The sequence below is a fragment of the Plodia interpunctella genome, chromosome 3, assembly GCF_027563975.2.
Source record: "Plodia interpunctella isolate USDA-ARS_2022_Savannah chromosome 3, ilPloInte3.2, whole genome shotgun sequence".
Lineage (NCBI taxonomy): Eukaryota > Metazoa > Arthropoda > Insecta > Lepidoptera > Pyralidae > Plodia > Plodia interpunctella.
In genome coordinates, this window is record NC_071296.1 from 3,053,501 (window position 1) to 3,071,381 (window position 17,881).

At 34.4% G+C, this 17,881-nt stretch overlaps 1 protein-coding gene across 6 annotated transcripts in view; it reads right to left on the bottom strand.

Annotated features, from left to right (window-relative positions):
- The window catches only part of corn (cornetto), a 44,274-nt gene extending 26,416 nt beyond the window's left edge, over positions 1–17,858 (bottom strand). For 5 of the 6 annotated variants that reach the window (XR_008406319.2, XM_053769682.2, XM_053769678.2 and 2 more), the window contains exons 1-2: positions 17,651–17,858; positions 6,090–6,139 (exon numbers count right to left, since the gene is read on the bottom strand). The gene's annotated coding sequence lies outside the window, so the exon portion shown is untranslated. Of the gene's footprint in view, positions 1–4,310; positions 4,478–6,089; positions 6,140–17,650 lie in introns of those variants that run through there. The other variant, XM_053769680.2, reaches the window with a different exon arrangement.
- Positions 17,859–17,881: the final 23 nt, after the last annotated feature.

Sequence of the window (17,881 nt, forward strand, 5' to 3'; positions counted from 1 at the left end):
ATACAGCTCGATTAAATAATGTAACTTTACGAGTCATAACTATAAATGCAAACAGACAATAAATGACATAGCAACAACTCATGGGCCATACAATTTTAAAAAGAATTTGTGCAAATCTTAATCAATTAGTGTCTTGTGCAACTGAAAATAAAATATTGAAGTATTGAAATTGAAAGACAAGTAAAATGTATAGAGTTAAACAACAGTTAAGCATGCAACGTTTCGAGGCATCTATTTACGAGGCTAACATGAGACGATAAACATGTAATGCTGATGCCCAAAATACCCACTGGAAAGCAAACAAAAAATTCTCCGTAAACAGAATTTAACTAGCTCGTTTTTTATTTACATAAAAAACAGCATTACAACCGACCGAGGGAGCTGTTCCGGTGTCTCGAAGTGAGTATTCCGTCGACTGATCCCGTAAATCTAGTAGCGAGTGTGGGACGAGTTGACGGAAAACAATCATTTTTAATTTTCTGTCAGTCGACTAAGTCAACGACATACTATTAAAAGAAAAGTTTTTCAACCGAAATCATAATTTTTATGTCTTTTAACTGTATCTGTATCTGCGAAACTTTAAAAAGGAATGGAAAGGAATGGATTTGGCATCGAATAGAACGGCTTGAAAAAAGTTGGGGAGACCTTTCTCTAGCAATGATTGGAAATCTGTTAAAAAAATGTCTTGACAGTGGAAACAGCCGACAAAGGAAGAAACATAAAATTAAATAATTACTGTACAACATGTCTCGCGGGATGAGATTGTGCGGGCTCAGTCGCCGGAATACTCGGTGCATTGCAGTCTGTACAGTGTATTGGCAAATGTCCAGTGCTGCCGTGGTGAATAGAATACCGCATTCATCAAGTGGAGAGTGGAGATCATTAATATGCTGAGTCGAGCTGAATATTTTTGTAAGCGAAAACGTTTAATTTAATAACTAACTGATGTAATAACATTATGTTTATAAAATTTAATCCATTCATGCTCTCCGGAGATCCATTACCATGGGAATGTGGAGATAAAAACTATCCTACCTTTCAAGTTGGACAAATGTTGATGAATGAATTTGCAAACAGTGTGCAAAATTTCATTATGATCCGTCGAATAGTTTCGCGGATAATCATCGAGTAACTTTTCACAAATTATTCAGCATTTGTCCAGTCCAGCTTTAGAGTTAATTGAAAATGTCCTCTCTTAACAAAGTAAGATCCTAATTAAAAGTTTAACATACTGTCATATTTAATAACCAACCAACTAACAATTAATATCAATTAAATAACTTGTGAATAAGCAGATTGGTTAAGCAGCCGTGGTTATAACTCAACCTATTTGTATGGGCTCTGTTAGAGAGATAATATATTATTACACCACGTGTGCATCTAAAGAGTGGTCTCATGCAGAAGCTCTGTAAGAGGTCGTTAAACCATCCTCAGAGTCTGTTATCATCTCAATAAATTATCATAAAAATAACGGTGTGCCGTGAACTCTACTGCATATGTATAGGCCAATGGGTCACGGATTCTGTGTTCAAAAGGGCTTTTGCGTTAACAACTTATTTGGTAAATGTAAACGACAGAGTACTAAGAATGCAAGTACTAGTAAGTAAATTAAGAATAGATTTTATTTAACAAATAACACAGATTGAGCTAGTTTCAAAGTAATTTAAATATGGACATACAAAGTATTACATATTCGACAAAGCTACCAAAATACTGATAAAGCAATACCGAAAAGCTGATATTAATAATTACTACCATATTATTTATAAAATTAGTGAATTTTAAATGTAAAATTAATGAATGTGTGACGGAATTAAATTCCAAAATTGTATTTCACATTTTCACTTCCGAGGAATATAGCTTACATTTATATACCAGAGCAATCGGTTAAGCTCCTTGTGAAATGTAAACATACGAATTTCACAAAGACAAAAACGTAAAAACATAGCCAAGTCAAACAATGAAATGACGGGCCAAGTTTGAATGAGTTGTAGGGGACGTCAAAAACAAGATATTCTTCTCTGGAGACAATGTTATTCCAGTTATACTCGAAAGGAAAATAGGCCAAGAACTGCGGGAAATACGCCGCAGGAAATTGTTAGGGAAATAGGAGATGTGATAGAGATTTGTGGCGGTAAATGTATCATGAAAATGGCGGGCATTGAAATATCGACGCGATAAATGTTTTTTCATGCGTGTTTTGTCAGAGATTTAAATGGTTCTGAAGTTGGAATTAAATGAGATTAAAGAAGGTAATAAAAATAACTGTTCTTTTGTGATTGATTTGAAATACTATACATATTCTGATGTCGAACATACCTAAATGTTAATTTCTTTATGAGGTAAGTATGCTGGCTAGATTTTTATGAGCAAAGCATTCAAATAAAGGTGTTATCGCAAGCTTTATATAAATGAAGCGAAAAACGAACGGGAGGATATAACCATTGCAGAATATTAAAATAATAACGTAGGCGGTAACAAATGAATAAAAGCTATTATAACTAAGTAATACCCGCAAAAAATGAGTGAAGAGACTTAGCGCCAAAATTGTCGATGGCGTCATCCCTAGGCGAGCTAGCGTTTTGTTTGTGCTATGTAACATTGGTAGATTAGATCTGGTCATCACCTTTTACATGTACAAGGCAATAATACGTTTTGAAGTATTTTATAAGCGTTTATTTGAATAATAAATTTAATAGAAGTAGAACTGTTAATCTACTTAGCGGGCGGAGGTGCTAAATGTGGCATTAATATTGGAACTATAACTTTGTTAACCCTTTGCAGGACACATGTCTGTCAAACGTTATAACGTGAAAGGGTTAAAAATCAAATTAGTTTTTAAAAAATATTGGTGGCAAATACTTTGGTTTGAGGTATTTCATACTCGCTGCGTCATAATAGTTTAGTTGAAATGCATTTCAATACTACACTAATTACACGAATATAGGTCGTCAGTTTTACAACATTTTAATTATATAGTAGCATAAGATGACAACGCAAAAAACACAATAATTTTGCATGAATTTTGATTTTAGAAAAATCACAGAGTTTTCCGCTCTTAACTAACTTTTCACTTCCGTGCAAAGGTTTAACTTTTCAAGGCTTTTTATTTTAAAGATATGTATGTGTTTTATACTATGTAGTGGCAGTGATTTTTTTATTTGAATAGCTTATAATCTTCAGATTAAAAAAAACAAATAAGCGCATTTATTCGTGGAACGTCACATGTTGGTAAAGTTTTGTTTACACGGTTCCGCAAACACATAGAATCTGTAAGCTTAATCTCGGTGTGCAAGGTCGTCGTTCTAAAAACGAGTTAACGGGTTCGATGCCCGGCGGGGTAATGCCTGAGAGTACTGCTCAAATAATAGGATTCATTGAAAAATTAGTTGCTTCAGAAGTAACATTGGCTACTTTTCTATTATGGTTTTACCCGAGCGAAGCCGGGGAGACGAAGACCGCTAGTTATAGTATAAGAAAAATATATTATAGGTACCTCTACTTCAATTTAGAAAAAGCTGGATGCATTAATAGAAACTGGGCAGAGACATACAGCATTTTTTATTTTTTATTACATCTGGAATACAGAAATCTGATCTAATTGAAAACAAAAAATGTTCATTAACCAGAACATACACTACAAAAGTGCATAAGCGCTGTCACATGCACCGCTACTGCACCACCCACCGACCACGCAATTTGATTGTATACCTACTATTATATACATGATATGAACATATGTAAGTATTTATATTTACAATTCGGTAAGTAAAAATATTATTAGTACCTATGGTTATATATGGCTAGTTTTTTACTAGAACAATCTCGATTTATTTCTACATCTAACAACTTGCAACATTTTTATTATTTTCCATTTTGATTTAAAGTAAGTTTCATTCACATTATTTAAGTTTACACTATCAAAGATACACAGGAAAATTCTAATGGTCATTTATTATCCTCTATGTACATCGTGTCGTATGATCTCACTAGTACTCAATTGATCTTGTTTCGAGACCTTAGAAAGAAAAATAAAGGCGTATTTAACATGTATAGAGCGTGTCTATTATTTACCGATCCGGTTTCCTTAACAAAACAGTAGTACTTACTTTCCAACCGGTCCCAGGCGCCACACATATAAAATTTAAGATATATCTGGTATAAACGCGAAACTTAAGCGACATGAATTATATAAATATTATAATAGAATGTTAATAATTCATATAACTATAATAATGGTTATTAATATGCAAAATATTTCCTTCTTTTAGAATTAGAACGTAACTTAAAAATAAACTTAATCTACTTACATATAAACGAGAAGAGTGAAGTAATAATGTCTTTCAGTCCGGTATAGGGTCAACCACTACGGATTTCACTGGAAACTGAACTGTTTATAGTTATATAATAATAAATAGGTTTTATTGGAGAAGAGACATATTTCACGACCGTCACTCGCGCGTCGTTGTACAAGACTACAGCAAAAGTAGGGAGCGGCTATGAAACGAATTAAGACTTTTGCGAAAATTCACACGTGATCATCTTTGACACACTCTATGTTTGTAAAATCCTACTGCAACTAGTGCAACAAATAAAAAATATATATATAGCTTCGCATAGTTTTCTGTTAGTGAATTGTTAAACGAAATATTAGCAACAGCAGCTTATAATCTGAATCGGGTCATTATCTAGCTGCAGTATTTATTTACTTTAGTATTAAAATACGGAAAACACTAGGCTAACCTTATACAAACTTACAAATTTAAAATATAAATAGCGTCATCCAGTGAAAATGTGTTAATTACCAATGTACACAACATCAACATTAAATGGTAATGATGATAAAGGAGCGATTATAACAGCAAAAAAATAGTATGCCATTTTATACGAAATGAACATGAAAAACTTATATCGTGACGCAAACAGTCCAATTAACATGAAAATATAACCCATTTTCAGAGCAACACATTTTTGTATGTACATTAAGTAATGTCGAAATGTATTTTAAGTGAAAAATAACCAACTTATTGATATTTGACAAGTGGTTGTTTAAAAAGTTTTGACATTTTGCAGAAAACGTTCAAGATTTGTCATGTTAACCAACGTATTGTGTTTTTATGAAGTAGTTTGGTTTTTAGGTTAGCATAACACATCATATTTAAACTGTTTTTGAGTGCCTTCGTTGAAAGTTTTTTTTTTCACACACATGAAATTTTACGAAAATCTCTCTACTTTGTTCATTTACAAGGTTATTTTTAATTGATGGTCATATAAGAATATAACGAACGAATCTTTTGATGAATCTGTACATAGTAGCCTAATGTAAATAAAAGCGACAAGTAAATTCTTTGTCTTTGATATTTTAGGTCAACAAAGTGTCCGTATAAGCTACAAATTGGCTTCGAAGACATATATGTCTGGATTTTCAGCCGCAGACATCATCCAGGGTGACCAGTTTAGGTATGTGGGTATTCTATCTAAATATCAACTATACATGAACTGAGAGCTAATTTTGTCCGGACGTGTGACGCGGATAGCGATCAGTCGCCCGACAGAGTGGGATGTTTGCTTTTCCTTGATAAATATCGATAAGGACTTCGATTTATGTATTCGTTTTACGCTACTATTTGCAGTATGAAATTAAAACATATTTTAAGCTAAAATATGTTCTGTCACTATCGCACCTTTTTGGCATTGACTGAATAACACTAAACATACTTTAACTTTTTTATAAATGAGAGTTATATCTATGTAATGCAAAACGCGTGAATTTTACAGTACATAAATAATATAAAACCTACTAGAGAGTTTTCTGTGAAATCTGCCGATGTTTTCGGAATTGCATAAAGCCGGAAGACGACAGATAATTTCCGTGAAATAGAAATATCAGAAGGCATTCACTTTTTGGTGTTAGTACCGACTCCAAAAAGTGGACTGGAAAAAATCTAGACAGAATGAGGCGAACTGAACGGTATTTTCAGATCTTTGACGTATAAATCAAAATACTAGCTTTATACTCGGTAAATAATGAATGTTCGGTCTTTGAATTCCTCGATATTCGAAGAAAGTAAAATTAAAGTGCAACATACCATGAGCATGACAGGAAATGGACGGAGCATTAGTGGAACTTCTCCAGACTCTGGAAACAATGAAACATTATTTAAAAAAAAGGATATTCTGGATCAAAATTCAATGACAATGAAGATACGATGCTTAATTTAAAAACTAAATTAGAGAGCCGACAATGACGTACGTAACGACTTACTTGACGAAGTTCAATCAAAGACATGAATAACTAGAATACATAATCTACTCTATTGAACCAAATATGTTTTATAATATAAAGTTTTGTGCCATTTTCAATTCAACAAATAGATTTATTTAGATATCGAAAGTTCGTTCCATATTGTCACTGGCCATAAATGGGCTATAAAGAGAAATGTTTATGCAAAAGGCTCACTCAGAGGGCTTTGGTCTGAGTGGCGTTTTCAGCTGCCGGCTCACCGAGGGTGACCTAGATTCGATTCTGTGGAGTCTGCGTACGAGAGGTCGGCTTGTTTCGCACGCATGGACCGTGACACCAAAACATGTACACTATAAGTATCGAAACGCTACATATACCTCAATTTTTCAATTATCAAGGCTAAGCTTTAATATCACTAGAACACGCGATTGATTTATTGAAATCGTTTACGAAACATGATATCATATAGGTAATTGGGACTTAATTATCTCATAAACTTTTCTAAAGAACTTCGCCAACGATGTTACCAAGATAAACTGTATCTTTGTTATTGATGTCATTTCCTGTAAAATTTTTAGGTATAATTTTATTTCGACCTAAATATGTGTCTTCCTATCCATTATCACTTCTCACCTTTCAACCATAGTTTATTATTCTTTCTTTCAGCTAGTGTTCAATCCGATCAAACTACTAACGACCTTAAAAAATAGAAGAATAGTCACTGAAGATGAAGAATTTTAACTTCACAATGTATGTAACACAGATATAGATGATAGATAAACAGGGTTCCCATAGACCAATTAATTCTCTGTTGCGTGAACGAATTATGATGTAATTAGTTGGTGCGTCGGACAAAAAGGTTTCCTCATACGAACCTACCATCTGCATTGTGTTGGTGAAAGTGCAATCAGATCGTACCACTTGTTCCTAGTTATCGATAAACTTACATATGTAGACGCAGGCAACAACGATGGGAAATATTTCTTATTACATTACAAAACAAGCCAATCAAGTCATAATTTGTATCTTATCGACGTGATGAGAATGGAATAATTAATATGACAAATGAAGGTGAGCTTTTGTAATGGCTTATCTAGCAAGAACATCATAAATAGTCACATTGTTTTAATTATGGTAGCCTAATTTCAACTACCTACCAAAAACAAAACGTCTACGAATCATTATGTTTGTTCCAAATTTGAATTCTGTAGAAGATACCGGCAGAATGCATTTTTCATTTTCGGCCAGTCATCGATATACAATTAAGAATATGACATACTTTTACTTGTTGCACTTACCACAAGTGCTAATAACAATGTATGATTTTTAAATTGATTATTTTATGTGTCTATCAAATACATTACATTACACCTAGAGATAAGTCTACATTGTTTTGGATTGGATGATATATGAACTAGTATATCAAATCAAAATATTCTTTAATATTTACACATGAGCGAGGGTTGTGGTAAAAGTAATTGTGTCACACTAATATAAAAATTCAAAAATAGATTGACTTACTCAAGCTTTGGAAACGTTTGTATTAAAATAGTAAATGAAAATATTCTTGTGATCTTAGTATTAGTAGCAAATCTTGGTGTAGAGAAAATAAAAGGATCAAACCAAGACCGGATGAATGTTCATCTGGAGTATAAATATAACAGGATTAAAGGACATACGAATATATGGAACAAGTGACAAGCAAAATTACTTTTAATAGGAAACCTTCATCATATAGGAAAATTATGAAATGTCAATTCGAACCCATTCATTGAAACACAATTTTCTCACGTGAAAAATGTCAACGGTGATAAGTGTACCTGTACCTGTTCACCAAATTTTGAGAAACTTGTCTTCGGCAAAGAAAGTGTCTAATTAGATTGGCGTGCGTTTTGGCCACGCTCCATCGTCTCCCATGGTTAGAGTCTGAGCACCATTCTCCACGGACAATAGCGGCGAAAGTGATTCCCAAAGATTCCGCCATTGTTTTGTTTCGAAAACAACCGATACTTTTTGCTCGGTCATTAAATTTTTCAAACAAGTTAATGTCTATTATTGCTATTCAAACTTTTGAAAGCCCTTGGGGGTAAACAAGTGAATCAGTAAAAAATTTTGTCTTATGTTTATTGTGAGTATAGCCAGCGGCGGTTCTACAACATGTAGCGAAGAAGTGTTTTCTTTGCTACTGCTATTACAACAATATGGGTTGCAGCAATGGGGGATGGAATGCTGTAAGATTATTAGCAAACAAAATAAAAACCTTTAAGTATACAGTCTGAATAAACAAATCTGAATCTAAAAAAGTTGCAGTATACTGTCGTCAACCAGCGCCTGCGCTTGTAGCGTCATTAAACCTTAATGACTGAGAATGGTTGAGGTTAGCAACTTGTGATAGCATAAGGTTTATTCAATCAGTAATCATGACGAGCCATCAATCTTAGATGTCATCTGCGCCTGCGCCTCATTATTATAGAGAGTCTTATATTAGTAGCTAATTTGTTTAGAAATAATTCATTTAGTCTTAGTAAATTAACTGTTTTATGTCTCATGTTCATGTTAAGATTTCGTTTAAATTCATTGAAATTATTATTATATATTAGGCTAATTTTGTGTCATGTATTTAGACATGCCATTTTTACGTGAGATTTTACTTACTTTTGTTTAATAATTAGCGCCCCGCGATACCTGACAGCGTAGTGTCACTTTCCCACTCGGAGTTAACTCTTCAATTATCACATCATCATATACCACTAGAAATGTGTTTACGCCGGGGCGTAAACTGGGCCTAAAGGTTTTTGCCCGACGTAATTACACCTTTGGTGGTCACCAATACGCTATTGTCCGCTTGTAAACGGAATGACAGCTACCTGAATGTTTATGTTCAACATAATTAAATGTGCATACCGCTTGAACATGTACACATACACTACACTACACATACACTAAATCATAACGACTCCTCCGCTTCAACACCACCACCGCATTATCAAAAAGTGTTCTTATTACCCGTAGCTGGCTATTGCTATCTGACTAGAATTCTAGTTTATGACAATTCCGCTGTTGCAGTGTTATGATTCAGAAGATGTGCATTGATCTGTTTTATTCTTAGAGAGATAGAAACAGAAATGCCACAAAGGGCAGCTTCGCTAATTATAACCGGGCGGGCGACTCCGCGTTCCTCGCATACCTGCGCTCCAGGCGACAAAAGCAAGGGGAACAAATCAACAAACAGACACTTCTATTTTCGTTCGATAAACACCCAATCAACTTTATTGTTTGACTGCACAAGACACGAGAATTCAAAGAAGAGTAATATATGTAACATCCTGAACCTGCTGACCGGCAGTCTGTTTATCTAGACTTCGACTACTGTTGTGTCACAAACTTTACGACTGCTATAAAATTGTGAGAATTACACGTACTTTAGTAAACCGTGTGAATTGGTAAAACTTTTGTGAAGTGATAAAACTGACAAGATGGAAAACGTAACACCTGTTGTAAAGTAATGAACATGCACTTTCAGAAATGTGTGAGTCTATTCACAGATAGTACTGTTATTGTTACCATAGATTTTTGAAATCACGGACCATTTATTTAAATATCTAGAAACATTGTCTGAAGACACATAACAAATCGATCAATTACGCGATTCATTTAATGATGCACGGAAATCGTGATTAATAAATATCGGAACATAACTTTCGACGGCCTCCATGCCGCTCAAATTCGTGTCTTCCGTGATGCTATCCGCAATCTGCAAGGATCAGATTTACGTCTATCTGTGCTCCTCAAATTTTGTAAGTATAGGTTTATTTTGCAACCAAGTAGTAAATTGATTGTATATGCTGTTTATAGGTTAGATTTATTGGCAAATACGAATTCTGTGACCGTGTATCATAGAGCCTATACACGAGGTATGATCGCGGGATAATATTTTATTTATATATTTTTTTATATCTCAACTATATTATTTAAACTTAATAGCTGAACGAGTAAAAGAAACATCTAGGCGGTTAGAATTAAAGCAGAGGGATTTAAAGTAAAAACTATTGAATTGTGACTTGCAATAAAATCTGAATCTGAAAGTTCATATATCTTCAACACTAATGCCTTGTGTTTGAGATATATGAACTTTATAATAACATGCGATATTTGTCAGGATCGTGGCAATTGCAAATCCGTCGTCTCAGCACCCCCACTGGAAACAGGGGATATAAAATGTATGTTTGTGTGTGTACCTAATAAGAGTCAGTCAGTTCCCTGGTCTATGTTGCTGCATATTTTGGATGTTTGAACAAAAGGTGCATCCCAAAATCAAAGATAGATAGCCTTTAAGAACCACTGACGTCAACTTACTCAAACTGATTTACGTGTGCGTGCGATTTATATGACCCGATGTTGCTAAATCGGTTCCAGAATACTGTAGTACAAAACTGGTTAGGACCTGCTGTTAGTTCCTGCCGTGGCATATTTGTAATGAGGTTTATACACATTGTGCCACTAAATCTTTTGCTATTCCTTCTTATAGTTTTACCATTATGCTGTTATATTTATCAGAAACAGAAAGACGGTACAATAATGAGTGTTACAAGAGCTGCAGGTGTCCTGTATCACATAAAGGTGTCACTTATCAACTAAGTACAGTCAATATTTACAGGTCTCATCGCGATTTTTTATGTATTCGACTTTCTAGGAGTCATTAGCACGAGTGCAATGTGCAATATAAATTTAGTTAAAATCTTTTTCATAAGGAGAGAACATTTGTTAAACTAGATTTGTTTTCTAAGGTTTGCAGGAAGCTATTATAAAGTCAGTGCAAGGAGCGACGACCCTGTAAATTTTATGGTTTCTAACAATACGTCATAAATGCAGGTCGACATATCCACAAACAGGAAACGTTTAGGCGGTAAAAGTTAATACACAACAAGTGCATATATTTACCTTGAGAATAATTATGGCCAAAATAGAAATACATTTATATTTTACAGGATTCTTAACTTTATGTTTATTTTTCGCGTCTAAACGAAGTATTTTTTACAAAGAGGTAAGATTTGCTGAATTAATTATATTTACTGACTGCTAAAAAGTTATGGATGGATATTGCATAATGTAATAGGAATTTCAATTTTTTTTTGTAAGACTGTAATATCATTATTTCATACGGCTCTTGCACATTTTCACGTAAGTTCTTAGAATTCGTCTACATATTCTCCAGTTTTAGAACAAAGAACTATCTAGTCACGTCCGGAAAACTTTGAACGAATAGCGACATTATAGCACGCGCACGTCACGTAGCACAACGCCATTTGTTTTGGTTGTCTAGAAAACTGATGACTGGTGATCACGAAATATCTAAATTTGTGGACACATTCGTTGTGCAAGTGGTGGTGCGTGTCAATCGGTTAACCGAATTCGCAATTTTAGTTACTCAAACCCAGAAATCAACAATAATAACGCTTGCTGCTTTGTTTTACAGAAGACGTCGCATAATGGTTGGATAATAGTTCCAATTTCGTCAATTTTGTTTAAGCAAGCAATATACAATCCGGTTTGGAAAGCCATATGAAGGAAAATAACAATCATTTACATACTTTCACGCAAGTAAATTGCAGGGGAATCAACAATAAGAGTAACTAAAATCGCAATCACGTAGGTAACATTCAGATTCTTAAAGAGCTATCGACACAAAAATCAAGAAGCGAAGTGATCACGATTTAACAATCTTTTTGGAAAATCTCACCGGTGAGATTTATTATCCACACCCTATCCACATATGGCTTGAGCCGTGGCGCTATTTGCGTCACGAAGTAAACAGGCAGTTTAATTTAAACAAATTCGGAGTTAATTACTTCGCTAGTCGATCGAGTGGCATAACCGGTAGACTTATATAGAGCGAGACTGAATTTTAGACTATAGTATGACAGATTCTTGGATGCAAACTGAACAAAATGTTGTAAGCTTACTTCAGACCAAGTAATTTATTAAGATGAATGTTCAAAGAAATGTCAGTTATATTTGTTTACCCAGGTGCAAAAGTGTCATAAACCATATTTTTAATACACCTAAAAATATTGTTTATTTTCTCCTTTAGTCAAGACCCTATGGTCTTGACTTAAAATGTAGTTGCAGCAGACATGCCAGCCCTGCCTGTGTTGAAGATTTTTGCGAAATAATGTCTAGTTTCTCAAGCAGCCGGTGGTCTCATGTAGCTGACGGTAATTATCTTCTAAAACTCTACGGTTCTGTAATTATCTTCACTAATGAACTCATGTAGCAATGAAAAAATTAACGATAGTTGTACTGATAGGAAGACTCAAATTCACTATACCATACTACATAATCCCAACTAATATTATAAATGCATAAGTAAGTTTGTTTCTTTGTTTGTTACCTATTCACGCATTACCTACTGGACCGATTGTTATGAAATTTAGTACACGAGTAGAAAATAACCTGGAAGAACATCCCGAAAATCCCACGGGAAAAAAGCCCAGGGACGCAGCTAGTCTTAAATAAAAATCCTTTGCTTTACGGCCCTATCTGGCTAGGGGTGGATTCTTGAAGTTAATGATGACCGCCTGAAAATTAGTCCATTGGGATTCGGCAGTATGAACTCGCTTCTACTTAACTAGCCAAACTACGAGCAAACATCCGCGGCTTTGCCCGTATACCTTTCCCAAGGGATCATTTATTTTTCAGGATGAAAGGTCTTTTCGTTCTCCATACCTACTTCAAACTACACGCGAAATTTCAAGATTAGTTAAACTGATAAAGCGTGAAGGTGTAACAAGCAACAAACTTACTTTATATATTTTGCAAGCATTAAGCATTTGTAATATTACTTAGGCTTATGGAAGTGTATAGTGTATTTTAGTGGAGCCACAAATATGCTTTACGGAGTTCTAGGGCTCCACGGAGCACACCTTGAAAACTGCTGCTCTAACCCTAAGTTGTTCGAAGTTGTGATTTATAAATACCTAAATAAACCATGAAATTAACGCACGTGTATAATACGGCTCAATTAATCGCCGGCAAATAGTAACCGTAAATCATCTATAACCGTCGCCATTATTAAGATCGTTTGAATTTCAGCGCGACCGTTATGGACGAAATAAGCTTCAGTGGCGCCTGAAATAAGCGGTTGCGTCAGAGACATGCCGGTTGACCTATTGCCACGCACGCCACGCGGAAATTAGTTAGTTAAGTTAAATATTTTTTAAGCTTGTTCTTGATGAAAATATAGAACCTCAAATAAACTCACGCTGCAGTACCATTACTTTTATACAGCACGAATCGCGAAGCATTGTTTGGGGCTTAATATAATGGGTGTTCACTATGACATGCCTACCTTTATTTAATTTCTAATTTTTTAAAGCAATATATGCCTATACAAAATAAACATTTTAAAGTCAATAGAATAATAAATAAATAAATAAATAAATATATTAGGACAAATCACACAGATTGAGCTAGCCCCAAAGTAAGTTCGAGACTTGTGTTATGGGATACTAACTCAACGATACTATATTTTATAACAAATACATATATAGATAAACATCCAAGACCCGGGCCAATCAGAAAAAGATCATTTTCCATCATGACCCGGCCGGGGATCGAACCCGGGACCTCTCGGTTCAGTGGCAAGAACCTTGCCACTGCGACACCGAGGTCGTCAAATAATATGTAATATGTGAATAGAATAATATATAAGAAGAGGTAATTTCTATAGGTGCATTGAGCATTTTATTATTTGGGTTATAATGATCAAAAACCCTTGGCTATGTAATTCATTTGGGTTATGTCTACTTATGTAAGCAAACATTTGCCTCAAAAAAAATCTGCTATAAGAATACAGCAATCTTCTATTGTAGTTATAAAATTTGTAAATAAATCACAGTTTTAGTAACACATTTTCCAGATTAGACACTTTATTCATCATAAGAGTTATCAGAAATGAAAAACACATAATATACCTATCTAGTCAAAATATCAAAAGTATGAACATCAATTCTGTAAATATTTTTTTCTTGAAAATTCAATATGCTTATCGAAGGTCTAGAACGAGCCTATCTCTATGTCTTCTTGCAATATACTTTCATCAAACTTTCATTAGTGTTATTGTGTATGTTTTGGAGTAGGTTAATAAGTTACATATGAGTCGACTTAATAAAATTACCTGATCGTGAATGGAATGTTACAGTATATATTATGCCTTATGGGATAGATAGAGCCAAAAGTCTCGAAAGTCGAAAGTAAGTACTGAGCTGGATAGCAGGCTTTTTGGAGGTATTAAGAGTTGATAATAATAATAATAATAATAATAATAAAAAATCTTTATTTCTTCTCTCACATAGAAATACACAGTTTATAAATGAGAAATAAGGTGAACCATGCAGTTACAAAATAATGATCTATGTGAGAGACTGGTGTCTGTACTAGGAAAACCTGTATGACAGATTACCAGCCTCTCCTACACTGAACCAGGTGTATACAATGCAGGTAAACACTTATACTAGTTGAGGTTACATACCTATTGAGGAGAAAAAACTAACAAAAACATGTTAAAAATTACTAATGAAGCATGAACTACAAGTAATTAAAAAAAAAAAAGGAATTAACACAAGATAATACAGAACATATACCCATCACGAATCCATTAACATCATACAACAAAACACAGTGGATTTATATATTTAAGCCGGGACTACTAATAAATTTTCTGTTTCGTCATAAGTTAAAGATTTCAGCCAAGAAGAAGTAGTTTTTTTGCAATTAACTTTAGAAAGTTGGTAGATAGCTAAGGTTGTGTTAATTTTATTATATAAATATTTGCCTAAAAAACCGAAAAATCTTTGAGCAAATGCAGTAGACCATTGGCCAACAGGAGCAACACGATGACCACGGCGTCTCTGTGCAAAAGCTGCGGGATTATAATTAAGTCGGGAATGTTGTCTGAGGATTACATTGAGGACGAAGAGTTGTCTGACAGTCAGGACTTCGGCCAGATTGTACAGATTTTCAGTAGGAAAACGATACGGTAGAAAGAAGCAGACCTTTAACACCGCTCGTTGAGCTCTTTCAAGTAAGAGTAGGTTTGTTTTTGGTATACCTCCCCACACTGTGATGCAGTAACCTATAATTGACTGACACAGAGCAAAGTATACCATTTTTATAATGTTTACATCAGCAATGTGTCGTAAGTTTTTGAAAATAAAAATGAGCTTACGTACTCTAGTCGTAAGTAAATTTAAATGATAATTAAAGCTTAATGTATTATCAATTAAAACGCCGAGATACTTAATGTTGTATGTTAACATAATTTTACTACATGAGCATGACCGATCAGATAAGCATGTATGTGCTACTATGGAGTAGTTATTATGTATAGCATTATTGATGTTTCTGATGGAGAATGGGATATATTTCGTTTTGTCAACATTGAGTGTTAGGCCGTTTGCAGAGAGCCAAGAACAAACTTTATTAAAACCTTTTTGAGCATGTTGATATACCTGGTCCCAAGTATCTCCGTGAAAAACGAGAGCTGTATCATCAGCGAAAGTTACAATTTTGCCATTTGGAAGATTCAAGTTACATAAATCATTAATAAAAGTTTGAAACAGAGTGGGACCAAGCACACTGCCCTGTGGTACACCATAATTAATTGGTAAATCATCACTTCTGTACTCTCCAACTCTAACTCTCTGCAGCCTACCACAAAGATAATCCTGAAATAGTTTCAGAGGGATATCACGAATTCCCAATCTCTCCAATTTATTCAGCAGAAGTGGCGTAGAGACCGTGTCAAAAGCTTTAGCTAGGTCCAGAAATATAACCAAAACTTTCTTTTTCTCGTCAAGTTTCACAACAATAAAATCAGTCAGGTTATGTACTGCATCATTTGTAGACATTTTGGCTCGGAAACCAAATTGGGAATCAGATATAAGTTTCTGGGTTTCCAAATAGTGAACAAGACGTTTATTAATTAATTTTTCTGCTATTTTTGCCAAAATAGGAAGGAGAGAAATAGGCCTGTAGTTTTTTTTCCACATTTGTTTTCCACATTCTGCTTAGGAACGTTTCTTATTTCTACAGACGAAGTACGAGAGTTTCGTTCAAGTACCTCTATTTTGCTCTCAAGTGACTCAATCTTCTGTTCGTAGCTCCTATTTGTGGTTTCTAAAGTTTGTACCTTATTTAGTAAATCATCGTATCTAGACGACAAGAAGGTAATACTCTTTTGAATTTCTAAATTTTGTTGTGAAATAGCGTCTAGTTTTAGGTTTTGCTTTTTTTCAAAACTCGCAAACATTTCCTTCATTTGATAAATAATAGACTCAAAGTCAGGAGACTCATTACTATGTTTTCTTTTCATTCTGCGTGTGATGAAGTCAGAACCACTGTCTATATTTTTTGTTGAATCATACAACTGAGGGTCTGAACCGAAGCTGGATACGGGGGTCTTCATTAATCCAGGCCGATTTGTAGAAATGATAGGAGACCTCTGAGTAGTCATAGTTGAAGAGTAAGTAAAAATAAACTTTTGTTACCTAGTGTACGCTGCGCAATCTTTTTGTTTGACTGTATTTGGCATCAATGGCGGCGGGGTCGGCAGTAGTAGTAGCGCGGGCGCAGGACTGAATGGACTACGAGTATAAGTGGGCGGAGCTTTTACGACTTACGCACGGCACGCGTAGGCTATCCTGTTTTCGCACACGCTGAGCTGGAGTTCTGTCTTACTTTCGCTTACGCCGGCCTCCGGGATGCTTCTGATCTCCTGGTACTACGTACTAATTTTGCGGCACTTATTTTATTTAAAATTCAATTATTTATTTAAAAAATTCAAAAATTAGATCAAGTAGGGGTTATCAAAAAACACGTCCGCACACAACGGAGGTCCAGGGGGGAGAGCAAAATAATAGAAAAGATATTTTTAAAATCCCCAGTATTATTTGGATTAGTAATCCAATAATGCACTGTTTCAGTTCCAGAAAGAAAAACTAAAAACATGAATGTTGTATCTTAAATTTAAAAATTGGAACTCAATTACATACATGAGAAATAACTAGAGATGATGATATTTCAATAGGATGTTACAGTTTCATTACATTGTTGACAAATAAATTTGTTGTATGAGTATACTTAATAATGAGAAATATGGAAATAGTTGTCTTGTCTAGTTGAATAAAGATAGTTGTCTTTTTATTATTATTTGTATCTTTTTTTCATTAACCACCTTTAACTTTATGATAAAAAGATGAAAGCACTGAAGTGGACATATAGATGCGGCGCCAACAATCAAGAGGGGAAAATCCTTATGTGGAAAGTTTTCTTGTTAATATAAATTGAAAACTCTGATTATCTAATAATATAATGATTTAGTTTTATTAAAAATATTCAAATACTTACCCTTTTTCTCTCGCACGGTATAACGGGGCATTACATATTTACGAAAACTTAAAATATTATATTTGGAATCTATCTGTCACAACAAAAAAGGTACTTATAAAAAGTGTAATTATTAATTGTATATAATTCTGTAAACTAAAATAAATGTCGAAACTCAATCAAAGACAAACCGCATCCAACAACCAAACCAAACAAGACAACAAAGCGCATGCGTGCGTTTTTTTATGACAG